Here is a 14,670-nt window from a genome sequence, read left to right as displayed (position 1 = left end):
ATCTTTGCCGTGGAAGAAAATGTAAATGCTGAGAATTAGTGTTGTGAATAAATCCTGAGAACCGGTGTTGTCAATAGAATGAATATCCACCAGTTTGCTTTTGAGCTAAATTGTAGTAAGGAACTGAAGGAAGGAAAAGGGGGGGGGGGGGGGGGTGTAGCTTAACTGGAAAGTTTAGTCTGCAGTGTAATAAAATTTTTATGAGCCTTTGCTGTGTCATAGTAGTCAGTGTGAACAGGAAAACAATTAGTACACTAGCAAGCATACACATTGCTTGCAAACCTACTGGATGAGGTTTTGTGGTTGTGAAAAGTTTGTATACTGGACATTTCCCAAGCAGAAGGGTACCAACAATCATCTTTACAGCAATTGAGCAGTTGGTAATTTTTACACCCAAAAAGGGCAATGTTGAGTGAAAAATAACTGTAAAAACACCGGAATTGGATTAAAAGGAACTCAAGTCTTTCATAATGTGTCTTTAATGAACAGCAGAGAAATACCATGCAAATTCAGCATCGCATATCACGTTGTTCGATGTAGGCAAATAAAACATTTTTACATCACTACGATGCACAGAAGGTTTGTACTTCCCAAATTAAATAGACAGCATTATATACTTTTTTCCGAGTGGGATTGCTTACACTACTGGAAGACATTCCTTTCAACATATACTGTACAAAGGAATGTTGTACTCAGATATATAGTGCTGTGCTACAGTGGAATTTAGTAGTCAGGAAACATTAGACAAAAGTGTTTCCCCCCACCCCCAGGGGGACTTAAAATAATGGTTCTGCTAGCATATGACTGGTAACCATGGACCATCCATTGGTGCAGACAGATAGCCGTACTGTAGATGCAACCATAATGGAGGAGGTATCTGTTGAGAGGCCAGACAACCATGTAGTTCCTGAAGAGGGGTAGCAGCCTTTTGAGTAGTTGCAGGGGCAACAGTCCGGAAGACTGACTGATCTGACCTTGTAACATTGACGAAAATGGCCTTGCTGTGATGGTTCTGCAAATGGCTGAAAGCAAGGGGAAACTACATCCATAATTTTTAGTTTCAGAGAGAGCATTAGGGGACGATTCACAAGAACAGATGAAAGGAATGAAGAAGAAGAAGAAGAAGAAGAAGAAGAATGAGTAGCTTTGAGAGATGAAATAGTGAAGGCAGCAGAGGATCAAGTAGGCATAGAGGCGAGGACTAGTAGAAATCCTTAGCTAACGCAGGAAATACTGAATTTAATTGATGAAATGAGAAAATATAAAACTGTAGTAAGTGAAGCAGGCAATAGGGAATACAAATGTCCATAAACTTAGGTTGACAGGAAGTGCAAAATGGCTAGGTAGAAATAGCTAAAGGACAAACGCAAGGATTTGGAAGTATATATCACTAGGGGAAAGAAAGATGCTGCCTATAGAAAAATTAGAGAGAGCCTTGGAGAAAACCTAAGGAGCTCAAATAGAAAACCAGTCATAAGCAAAGAAGGGAAAACAGAAACGTGGAAGGAGTATATAGAGGTTCTGTACAAGGGAGATGTACTTGAGGGCAATATTATGGAAATGGAAGAGGATGTAGGTGTAGATGAGATGGGAGATACGATACTTTGTAAAGAATTTGATAGCAATGAAAGACCTAAATAGAAACAAGTCCCTGGGAGTAGAGAACAGAAAGATGTACAAGATAGGCAAAATACGCTCAGATTTCAAGAAGAATGTAATAATTCCAGTTCCAAACAAAGCAGGTACTGACAGTTGCGAAAATTTCTGAACTAACAGTTTAATAAGTCACTGCTGCAAAATACTAACATGAATTCTGTGCAGAAGAATGGAAAAACAGGTAGAAGCGGACCTCGAGGAAGACCAGTTTGGGCTCCAGAGAAGTGTAGGAACACATGAAGCAATACTGACCCTACGTCTTCTCATAGAAGATAGCTTTAGGAAAGACAAACATACTTTTACAGTGGTTGTAGACTTGGATAAAGCTTTTGACAATGTTGCCTGGCATGCTCTTTTTCAAATTCTAAAGGCACCAGTGGTAAAATACAGGGAGTGAAAGGCTGTTAACAATTTTTACAGAAACCAGATGGCAGATATAAAGAGTCGAGTTTGCCATGTAAGCAAGTGAAACATGGACAATAAACAGTTTAGACAAGAAGAGAATAGGAGTTTTCAAAATATGGTACTTCAGAAGAATGCAGATTAGATGAGTAGAGCACGTAACTAATGAGGAGGTACTGAATAGAATTGGTGAGAAACAAAATTTGTGGCACAACTTGACTAGAAAAAGGGGTCGGTTAGTAGGACATCAAGAGACCCCAGTTTAGTACTGGAGGGAAGTGGGGGGGGGGGGGGTAAAAATTGTAGAGGGAGACCAAGAGAGGAATAAACTAAGCAGATTCAGAAGGATTTAGTTGCAGTAGTTACTCAGAGATGAAGAAACTTGCTGTCTCTCATCAAGTGACCACTCTCCTGCAGAAGTCATGGACATGGACATCACTAAACTGCAAAAGATTTGGAAATGGAAAGCATAACAGAAGTTAGAAATGTGATGAAGTGAGTGAATGGTTAGCTGAAGAAGACAACCACTTTGATCTTATCATTCGGTTTGCTTATCCTTTCTGATTGTGTCAAGGCTGGAGTTATTCAGCTGAAGGCAAGACCTTATGTAACCAATTTGTTGTGATGCTATAAATGTCAAAAATGTGATCATTCTACAGTAAGGTATAATGGCAAAGTTATATGCGGCAAAAGTGGAAAAGATTCTTACAAAGCATGGTCACTGTAGTGAACACTAGACTTCTGCATAAACTGCTCAGGAAATTGTCCTGTTTGCCACATGAATTCCCTGTTGTTTGTAGAAGAGAAGAATGTTGAAGAAATTAAAGGTACCAACAGAATTATGTGTACATCGCTGCTTCTCTGAGAACACATGTAGTAAAGTCTGCACTACTATGCAAACAGAAGTAAGTACACTTGTAAATGTACATGCACAATAATATATACATTAATAAGCCTGCAGATACTTTTAAAATAGTTCCAGTAGTTGTCACGAACAAACTAAGGAGACAACCTTCAATCACAAAGCTATTCAGCTGTTGCCAGACAAGCTGCCTCACAACAACAAAAGATGACATCCACACCCAAAATCAGAAAAAATCCAGAAAACTGACACAAAACCATTAGATAGGAAGACGTAGTATTAACTGATGAAGATTACCCTAAAACAGAACAAGTGAGAAGTTGTTCTACTTCTCGAATCACTTCCCAACAATTGTCACCAAAAGCAAGAGACAGCATCACAGAAAACACCATGCGATTAATGAATCCTTTATTGCAATAGGATGTGAATGAAAAATTTAAGAACATGTATGGAAGAAGGAAAGCTTTTTTTTACATGGGATATGCACGTGTTCCTCTGCTTACAAGAGATACATTTTGAACCTTCAGGCAACCCTGTGTTCAAAGGTTACATCATTCAGAGGAAGGATGATAAAGATGATGAGAAGTCTTATGGATACAGTGGCAGTAAAGATGTAAATGCCAATTACCTGCAGTGGATTCTACATACACTTGCCCCCATGGTCAACTAGTGGAGTTTTCCTCTTGTTGGATGGCGTCTGCCTGCCCAATAGAGAAAAGCACACACTTCAGCCCTGCAAACAGATCATCCATATCCATTGACCTATCACTCTGTACTCCGACATTAGCAAATAATATCATTCAGGAAGTGGTGTAGAACTTCTACTCTACCGACCAGTTTCCCATTTGGATCCATGCGCCATCAAGTCATCTGAATGCATTTTAAATAAAGCCACTGGATGCTTTGCAGCAAGCTGACTGTATTCCAACATCAATTCAGAATCCAAGGACATGGTAGAATATATCACTGCTATCATTCACAGCACTGCTGAAGTGCCTATATCGAAGTTGTCTGTTGCATGGCAGTTCCATGGTGGATCAAGGAGTGCCATTTAGAAATAAGTGACTGACGGGCAGCATTTCAAAAGTTCCACCATAGTTCATCAACTAACAGTTGTGCAGCCTTCCTACACTGCTCAAGTAAAAGCAAGGATTGTTGCAATCTATTAACCCATCAGCAAAGATACAGGAGTCAATAAGGCGGATGAATGCGGAAGATAATGTATATACTGCAGTACCATACAGAGTGAACATTAATAAAACCACTAACTGCAGGGATGATTTCCTGGCTGGAAATGGAGGAGAAAAGATCCTATGAACATTTGTCCGGAAATGCATTGTACCCCCGAAGGTAATCCCAAAAGTAAGGTCTCCTAATTTTGTGTGTGTGTGTGTGTGTGTGTGTGTGTGTGTGTGTAAGTGTAAGTGTAAGTACATAGACCTATTTATTTCTACAATGGTTTACATCAGTTTACAGCTTGAACATTTAGCTATTTTTTGACATAATCACCATTTCTGTTGATGCATTTTTGTAGACACTGTGGCAGTTTTTGTATGCCCATGTCATACCAGCTCACTGCCATTCTGTTCAGAAAGTTATGAATCTCTTTTTTCATCTCGTCGTCGGAGCTGAATCACTTCCCAGCCAAATGTTCTTTTAACTTGGGGAACAGGTGATTGTCACTGAGTGCCAAGTCAGGACTATAGGGTGGCTGGGTGATTATGTTCCACTGAAACTGTTGCAGCAGAGCAACGGTTTGCCGAGCAATGTGTGGGCGAGCTTTGTCATGGAGAATGTGTACGCTCTTGCTCAACATTCCTCGTCTCTGGTTCTGAATTGCTCGTTTGAGTTTTTTCAGTCTCACAGTACATGTCAGCATTAATTGTGGTCCCAGTGGGCATAAAGCTGACCAACAATACCCCTTTCCGATCCCAAAAAACGGTTGTCATGACTTTACCAGCAGACTGTGTTCATTTGAATTTCTGCTGCTTTGGTGAAGATGGATGCCGCCACTGGCGTGATTGTTGCTTGGTCTCAGGTGTAAAGTGGTATGCCCAGGTTTTGCCATCCGTGACAATTGAGTCCAGAAAGTTGTCCTTTTCAGCTGCAAGGCAGAAAAGAAATGCACGGGAAGCATCAACTCGTTGCTGCATGTAGTCCTCAGTCAGCATGCGTGGCACCCATCTTGTGCACACCGTCCGGTAGTTCAATGTTTCCATTAAAATTCTGTGAGCGGTGCTTCGGGAAGTCTCAGGAACCAACATGCAGAGATCATCCAGGCTAATACGCCGATCTTTAGGCATGCTTTGCTCAACCTTCAACACTATCTCCTCAGAAATTGACAGTCTCCTGAGCCTTTGTTTGTCGTGAATTTCGTTCTGACCAACTGCAAACTCTCTGCACCACTTACAAACATTTTTGACATCCATGTTCTTCTCACCATACACTTCCGTCAATTGGCGATGGATTTCAATTGGCACAGTGCACTTTGCGTTCAAAAACCGAATAACTGTGCGCAATTCGCACTTGGCGGTAACATCCAACGGGAGCTCCATTCTCAGTGGCTGCCAAGCCAAGATCGAGCACCTCAGCGCGGCGTGTGCATGTTTACACACAGCGCGTGAAGCACTCTTCATAACAGTGTGACCAAATGCCACACAAACAGAGTTCTGTGCTTATAAAAAAATAGGAGACCTTACTTTTGGGATTACCCTTGTAGAAGTTGCTCTGACCCCACACCATGTGTTCCTAGTGTGTTGCAGGCTGTGTGATTGATGCAGTGCACTATAAGCAGCAGAATGGTGCAGTATAACTGTTGGGAACAAGCCGAGATGGTGTTCATATGGCCAAGCAGCTGGAAACGGTATTGAGGTGGCATGACTATACCAAAACAAGCACCATCACAGACGCTAACCACATCACACAACATTTCAGGCTCTTTTTGGGTGTTTGTGTGATCATGGGTCCTTTCAGACAGATGAACTTGATGGGAGATGGGGACTGTGTGTACACTATATTTAGATTGGGTTCTACAGGGTATTGAGAGAAACCCAAGTACAAGCTCCAGGCAAGTAGCTTGCCAACATGGTCTAAGCTAAAGTAAACATGCGAACTATGAATGTGTGCATTGCTTCATATGGAGAACACTTTGAACATTTGTTGTGATATGGATGCGACACAGTTCTGTACTATGTTCCAGGATGATTTGTTGTCGTTGCATGTACACCATCCATTTCTGGACTCATGTTCATAGGGTCTTTTTTTCGTCCAGTTCCTCTCATGATTTCTTAAATTCTTCCCCCCCACCCGCTGCATACAGTGATTTATACCTAATTATGTCCGTGTGTTTTTCTCCCTCTCAGAAACCATACATATGTGCATGTGCATGAGCATGCACACACGCAAGCACACGCGCACGCACACACACCATGCTTCTATGAATATTCAGAAATTATTCAGTGGAATAGATGGGGTTTCAATGCCAATCGAGATCCTGCATTACAACATAAACGGGAATTACCTGAGAGGATACAGTTGGACCTTAGCTCCAGTAACACTGAAGAGTACACAGGAGTTTCGATGGGAGAAGTTACAGCATAATCTACATCTTTGGGTGCAGTACAGCAGGGCCAGACAAAGTGCACCATGACAGGTTGTGACATTTGAGTACTGAGTCCAAGAACTACCTCCTCGTGCTTTTTAACAGACTCTTGTCTGAGGAACAGTATACTGATTGTTGAAAGGAAGCAGTCATGATTTCCTCCTGAAACCTGGTAAGGACCATACCAGCTCAATTAGCTATCCCAAAGTAACACTTCCCAGTTGTGTAGTGAAGACATTGGAAAAGAATTATCAACACACACTTGGTACTGACTCCACAAAACAGTCATTTCCTTAGGTACTCTGTGCTCACAATCTTCTTCCTTGAGCACCTATATAAGATGCTCTTTTGTGTACACACAATTTTATAGGAATGACACCACATGACATCAAAATATCATCAAGATACTGTATTAATGGGGCTTTTAGGCTTATCTTCCCATTATAGTCCATTCTTTCCTTCCACAATGGTATTTTAGGATCAAAATTAGCAACACGTCACACACACACAAGGAGGATCCTATCCATCAGAGGAGAGTCTTAAGTCTTACCCATATTCCAGTAGCCATTAACAGAATTTCCACAGTTATGAGCTCTGTCCAAGATCTCTTTTTTTGGGCAATTTTTCGGTCTTTAGTTCATCTTCTGGTCTCAAGGTGCTTGCTCAACAGTTACAGTGAAACAAGACCAAAAACAGTGTGTACTTAGTTAATTACTAACATTAAGAATACTGAAATATGGTCACTATTTTTATGTACTTGAATTTAGCATATTTCGTGACAGTACTCACTTTTCTGTGGATGTTCATAAAATGATATTTGACTTTTTTGTGTTGGCTTCAATCGTCTAGTGGAAGTATGATTCCATAATGCTGTTTCGTCGGCTGCGGAAATGCCCTGGTTCAGTGTGTTTGCCTCATTTTTGGTGCTTCAAATACTATTGTTCTGAATGTCCTTCCTTCTTGATGTTTATATAAAAAAGTAGTAGAATAACTCATTTTTGTTGGTCACTTGCAAATTATTATAACGGGGACCTGTGCATTGTTCCACCGTCACACACTGAGCGTTCACTGCCGACTGACTACGCTCAAAGACGACTCCAGTGTCAAAGACATTTCACACAACACACAAGCTTCCACTTGTAACCAGTCTCTTTGATATTATTCGTCACATCTACTAATATTAATCCATATGCTGTTACTCTCGAACATATAAGCAAATTAGCATAAAATAAGGAAAATTACAATTTACAAAAAATATTCTGACAAAAATATAAGAAAACATTTACAACCTCCCTCATTAGATTTGTTATCGACAAATCCAGTAGAAAATAACACATCTCCCAGATCCATTACAATACTATAATTATGTATTAAAACCACAAGCTTCAGATATCCTTCAAATAAATGTTAGTATGTCAAATTTAGTCATGTACATCAGGTGTTTGATCAACTCAAACTTGACTCAGGCAGATCGTTCTTAGTTTCAAGGAAACAGTGAAGTTCCTGCAACTCATCTTTGATGAGAAACTCGCTTGCTCTGGCCACACTAGAATTTTTTCAAGACAAGCTCTCTAAAGGTTCTACACGTCACAAAGTGTGTTAGTGGCAAATACTATGGAGCAGACGTTCCTCCCTGTTGTTATTTTACATAGCCTCAGTACCAGTGAAAAAGCTTTACCACTTTTTTCAGCCAATTCTCATTTTACTTGGTATTTTATGCCATGGTTATAATATAACTTTATTAAAGCAAGAGAAACGAACATGAATGTGTATGTACTCATGCGCGATTTTTACTACCAATTTTAATATATGGTTAAGTGACTGTTGTCTATGTTGTACTTCATAGACATTCTTCCATATCTGCTGGCCAATACCTCACTTCAAGAGGCAGAAAATGTTACGTACTTATGATCTACACATAGTCCTACCCTTGTATTTTAACCTTTCTTTCTCCCAGTGAAACGAAGTAACAGTTTAGAATATTAGATAGTGTGTTGTTCTTGTATATGGTTTATTGGTAATTCCAAATTTTTCACCTCCTAAAGCTAAGTACAGTCGGCAATCCTGTCACACAGTTTCATAGCTTTGTAACAATATTATGAAAAGGAAAGTTGCTACTCACCATATAGCAGCGATGCGGAGTCGCAGATAGGCACGTAGGCACAAAAAAAAGATTGTCACAAATGAAGCTTTCGGCCATTAAGGCCTTCGTCAACAATAGACCACACACACACACACACACACACACACACACACACAAATGCAACTCACGCACATGACTACAGTCTGAGGCAACTAGAACCACACTGCGAGCAGCAATGCCAGTGCATGATGGGAGTGGCGACTGGGTGGGGGTAAGGAGGAGGCTGGGAAGGGGAGGGATAGTATGGTGGGGGTGGTGGACAGTAAAGTGCTGCAGGTTAGACGGAGGGCAGGGGAGTGGTGGGGGGAGGGGGGGGGTAGTGGAAAAGGAGACTGGTAAACAGACTGGGTGTGATGGTGGAATGACAGCTGTGTAGTGCTGGAATGGGAACAGGGAAGGGGCTGGATGAGTGAGGACAGGGATTAACAAAGGTTGAGATCAGGAGGGTTATGGGAATGTAGGATGTATTGCAGGGAAAGTTCCCACCTGTGCAGTTCAGAAAGGCTGGTGTTGCTGGGAAGGATCCATATGGCACATGCTGTGAAGCAGTCATTGAAATGCAGGATGTCATGTTTGGCAGTGTGTTCAGCAACAGGGTGGTCCACTTGTTTCTTGGCCACGGGTTGTTGGTGGCCAGTCATGCAGACAGACAGCTAGTTGGTTGCCATGTCCACATAGAATGTAGCACAGTGGTTGCAGCTTAGCTTTTATATCAAGTGACTGGTTTCACGTGTAGCCCTGCCTTTGATGGGATAGGGTGATGTTCATGACCAGACTGGAGTAGGTGGTGGTTTGAGGATGTATGGGACAGGTGTTGCATCTAGATCTATTACTGGGGTATAAGCCATGAGGTAAGGGGCTGGAAACAGCGTAGGGATGGATGAGTATATGGTTCGGTGGATTGTGGAATACCACTGTGGGAGGGGTGGGAAGGATAGTGAGTGATACATATCTCATTTCAGCACAAAGTGAGATAGTAGAACCTCTGGCGGAGAATGTAATTCAGTTGTTCCAGTCTTAGGTGGTATTGAGTTGCATAGGGAATGCTCCTCTGTGGCCGGACGGTGGGAGTTTGGGAGCTGGTGGGAGACTGGAAAGATAAGGCATGGGAGATTTGTTTTTGTACAAGGTTGGGAAGATAATTATCCTCCACTTGGGAGTGGCAGATAATTATCCGCCACTCCCATCATGCACTGGTGCTGCTGCTCGCAGTGTGGTTTCAGTTGCCTGAGACTGCAGTCGTGTGCGTGAATTGCATTTGTGCGCATGTGCGTGTGTGTATGTGTGTGTTGTCTGTTGTTGACAAAGGCCTTAATAGCCGAATGCTTTATTTGTGACAATCTTTTTGTTGTGCCTATCTGCGACTAGCATCTCCACTATATGGTGAATAGCAACTTTCCTTTTCATTATATTGTTACATTCCATCCTGGATTACTCATTGTTTGAATTTCCCAACTTTCTTGAGTGAATTTTCATTTTTGATTAGTCTTCAATATGTCTGTAGACCAATGTCGCAAGAGGTTTGCTTCTGATGAAATACTTTGTAAAACACATGCATTCATAGTCTGCAAAGGTTGTGATACCTTGCCATTGGCAACCTGCATCATCATCATCATTATCTGAAGTGTTCCAGCGCAGATGGAATGAGTCTGCTGTTTCATTAGTAGCCTCTAAGATTTGTCAGTTTAATCTATAGGACTTTTTTTGTGTAGGGTTTTGTGAAAGCCCACATTATGATAACCCAGATGCAGTCCATGCAGAGCTGGTCACTAGAATTTTAGACCATAGCCCTGAGGAATATAGACCATAAGACTCACTGGCAACACACCAGGAGTTTGCAGCAATATTTCTTTATTCCCAACTTTGTTGTTACAAGTAGAATTTTTGAGCATTTTCTATAATTAAAAAAGAAAAACTTATCTGAAGAAACGAGTGTCTTAACCCCGTAATTTTACAATTTTTTTTCGAAATTGTATTCCAAAAAAAATTTTTTTAATTAGTGAAAAACATCCTACAATGAATGGCATTATATACAGACATATAGAGACAGTTTTTAAAGCTCAAAATTATGAGTTACAAAATTTTGTAGATTACCAATAATAAAATGTCGAGTAAACTTGTGCACTGGACTTTGACTGAAATATCCTGAAAATTGAAGTCATTTTTTAGTTTCTGTGTTGCTATGAATTCTAATCTTGTATTTCACAACAGTTTCCTGTGATCATAAATCTTCAAGGTGCTGGCTCGAGCACAGTAGATGTATTTACCTCATACCACTGGCAAACACTTGTCTCTCAAGTGACCGAACTTCAACACTTTCAGTCTCTAGTGAAGTAACAAAACATTTTCCTTCCCTTTCTGAGCCACTAAATTCAATGTTAAAAATCAGGACCACTATAGCCATCCACTTTTTTTTAAAAAAAAAACATTACCTATAACAACATATAGTAGAGAGTCTCAAAGATTCATGTTTTGTTGTCAAGTATCCAAAACTGCACACAGTAAAGATGATATCAATCAAACCACAACAGCCAGTCTAAAAATATAGTACAAGATGCTCTCTAGCAGCCGAACACTTAACTATCGGTACTGAAATGGATATAAGTGAGGTTTTATTTTTTCAGATGTCTTAAATTGTCCAAGTATACACAGGATTTTAAATTTCTGTCAAAATAATAAAAATGAGATAACACAGGGTTTTAAGTTAAGGGGTTAATTTAGCCTGTTTTCTTTTTCTTCATAGTTAATTTAAAATTACTGATATGTTTGCTATCCGTGCAATAACAACAACAAAAAATGTGGCCTTAAAGTTTCACTATTAACATTACAATAGCTCATACCAATTACTGCACTTCAGTTCTTTAGTACAACAACAAAAAATGTGGCCATAAAGTTTCACTATTAACAACATTATGCTGTGCAATAGCACATGCCAATTACTGCACTTCAGTTCTTTAGTGCAAATCAGTATCTGGACAAATTTATGACATTACTGTATTCATAGCTGTGCTCGCCACATCTGAAAATGACACCAGGGAGCTTGTTCAAAGAACATATAAAATGATAACATTAACTCAGCTGCAAACTCCAAACTTTCATCATCATTAGTAGTTTCTCTGAGAATGCCTGAAATGTTGTGTCAGTTAGTTATCTCATATTTCAACAGTATTAACAGTTATCGGTTTGCTATGGAAATTGTTGTATGTATACCCCTGTTTAGGATCCGTAATCTTCCTGTTTTGTCCTTACATGAGATGAATATTGGAGGTAGTAGATTCATTTTGTAATCTTGAAGATGCTGGCACTCTAAATTTTCTGAATAGTGTTTTGTGAAACGGTTGTACCTTTACCGCCAACGATTCCCAACTAAGCTCTGTAACACTCTTGACAAGTATAACCACATACCTCTTAACATGATGTATATCACATGCACTCAATGAGTAATTGAACAATATGCAAGTACACTATGTGAACTCTTTATAGGTCCGTTGCACTATCCCAGTACTTTCCCAGTAAAACATAGCCAGCCATTTCACCTTCCGTACAACTCACTGTTCTGAGTTGCTCACTCCATTCCATGGTTGATATAAGCATTACACTTAGATATTTGTTTGGAAGGACAAGAGTCATTTAGTGTACCATAAAACTGTAGTCTAATGTTACAGGTGTGCTACTTCTGCCTATTTCCATGTTGTCAGTTTTTATTAATGATAGTAATAAAATGTAACTATCTTAGTACCTCACAGTCTCAACTGGACCTAAATTTTGATTCCCCATTTTGACAGTGTACACAAAGTAAAAAGACGGACCATACACAGTGAGTCTTACTGCTGCCATTGCTTTGTCCTACCATGAGGAGTAGGATAGTCAAAGAAATGGCTCTCATACAATGGGTGTTCCACCTTACAGAGTGAAAAACTAGTTAAAATGCAAACTTAAATTGCATCCATAAATAAACAAGAGTAATCATGCTAATACTTTGTCACTATGAAAGCATTTGCCAAATCTTTCATGTCATGTGCAAATCATTGCTCCAGACAGGAAAGTGTAAATTGTTGCAAAAATAAGACAGAGTACAGAAAATGGAGCTTGAAGATAGTTTGAGTGCGACTATGCATAGTTTGTTGTTTGACTTGATTCAGAATTCTAGGCCCAAAATAGCTGACAAACCTTGTGCTTATACTCTTTCACCACCAATCTTATGATCATATCTGTATCACTCATTTTTGTTTTATCAACAGCAATACTCATGATAGTTTAGGAATCCACAACTTGGGGGCAATAATAGTCCCAAATGTTTTCAACATTAAATAAATGATAGGTGAAGTTTAACAGTGATATTCCTCTTATAATATATTGGTAGCATTTCAGTCTCATGAAACATAAAATAAGGGAAAGCCAACCACTCATATTTAACGAACTGATGTGTGGAGTGTTTAAACACCTAACAGGAGTCACTATTCACACTAGCTGTTTTCCTAGTAAACATACACACAACAGCACAGACACCCAAATGCACACTCCTGTGGCCATAGCATGTCTCGCCGTGTGCGTTTACGTGCCTGCATTGTTGTGTTTATGAATGTGTGTACTTTGACTAGAAAAAGAGTAAAAGTTCAAAAGCTTGTGTGAATAGTATTTTCTGTTAGGTGTTTCTATGCTTCACACTTCAGTCTGCTAAAGGTGAGTGGTTCCCTTTCCCTTAATGTTTCACATTGTTCCATTCAGGGATTTCCATTATTGTTATTCAGTCTTGCATAATATACTTGTAGGTATTTCAGTCTCTTAAGTCACAATGAAATTCACACTGTTACTTTGACTAGAATGAGTGATGTATAGCTTCTCTCTTATGCAGTCTCCAGGTTGTTTGTTATTGGTGAGGAGCATAACTGATACATTTCATCATTATATGTCAGTATTCATTGACGACACTTTTGAGAGGGAAACATGGTTAAGTTCAAATGATTAATAAATTACTGTAAAAGTATTTCATTATGAACCCTATTCTTTACATAAAATTTTCTGGCAGTTAAATGAGGAGTACTGAGTCATAGAGTCAAATTTTACTAACCAAACTACTTACACATGTTTCAGAACAACAACATTGTAAATGTGTTGGCAAAATATATTTCCACTTGAAATATTATACTTCAGCTGTCATTAATAAAGTAAGTTATCCCAACATCTAAATACCCCAATAGAAATGTTCAGAATGAGTAGGAACTATTGAATGAGCTTTTTCCCATTTTATTGTGCAATTCATTTTTATTTATTACAGTTTTGGTTGGTTGGTTTAAAAGAGGGGGGAAGGGATCAAACTGCTAGGTCATCGGTCCCTGATTACAGTTTTGTTCATTTGAATGAGTCTTCACCTGTTACAAAATCGGTAAAAGGTTTCCGTAGACAGATGAGGTGTCACGATGATCAGCACAGATTGTTGTTCATTCTATTTGTCAATATATTTCTTCCTTTTTTTCTGCATCTATGTGATTACTCGGCAATTCACAATTAAGTGACTTGCAGAAAGTTCATCGAACAACCTTACAGCTACTTCTGTACCATTCTACTATTGAACAGTGTGCAAGAAAAAAAAGCTTTCTGTGCTACCTCTGATTTCTCTTATTTTATTATTATGATCATTTTTCCATATGTAGATAGGTGCCAACAAACTGTCTTCACACTCTGAGGAGAAAGCTGATGATTGAAATTTCATGAGAAGGTCCTGGCACAACAAAAAACGACTTTATTTTAATGACTACCACCAGCTCCTTTGAACTTGTTTGATGATCTCCATGAGTCCTATCTGATGTAGATCCCAAATCATTCAGCAGTACTCCAGAAGAGGATGGTCAAGTGTAGTGTAGGCAGTCTCTTTAGTACACCTGTTACATTTTCTAGTGCTCCGCCAATAAATTACAGTCTTTGGTGTGCTTTACCCACGATATTATCTGTGTAATTGTTCCAATTTAAGTTATTCTAAATCACTAATTATGTAGTTTAGTTTAC

General features: G+C 39.5%; 1 protein-coding gene across 1 annotated transcript in view; it reads left to right on the top strand.

Moving 5' to 3' along the window:
- Nucleotides 1-14,670, top strand: part of LOC126177063 (ubiquitin carboxyl-terminal hydrolase 34) — a 479,314-nt gene that overhangs the window by 351,954 nt on the left and 112,690 nt on the right. The gene's annotated exons all lie outside the window — the stretch shown is intronic.

Source organism: Schistocerca cancellata, chromosome 1 (genome assembly GCF_023864275.1).
Source record: "Schistocerca cancellata isolate TAMUIC-IGC-003103 chromosome 1, iqSchCanc2.1, whole genome shotgun sequence".
Classification (NCBI taxonomy): domain Eukaryota; kingdom Metazoa; phylum Arthropoda; class Insecta; order Orthoptera; family Acrididae; genus Schistocerca; species Schistocerca cancellata.
The sequence above is the reverse complement of the archived record's forward strand: the minus strand, read 5'-3'. Positions and strand labels throughout refer to the sequence as shown.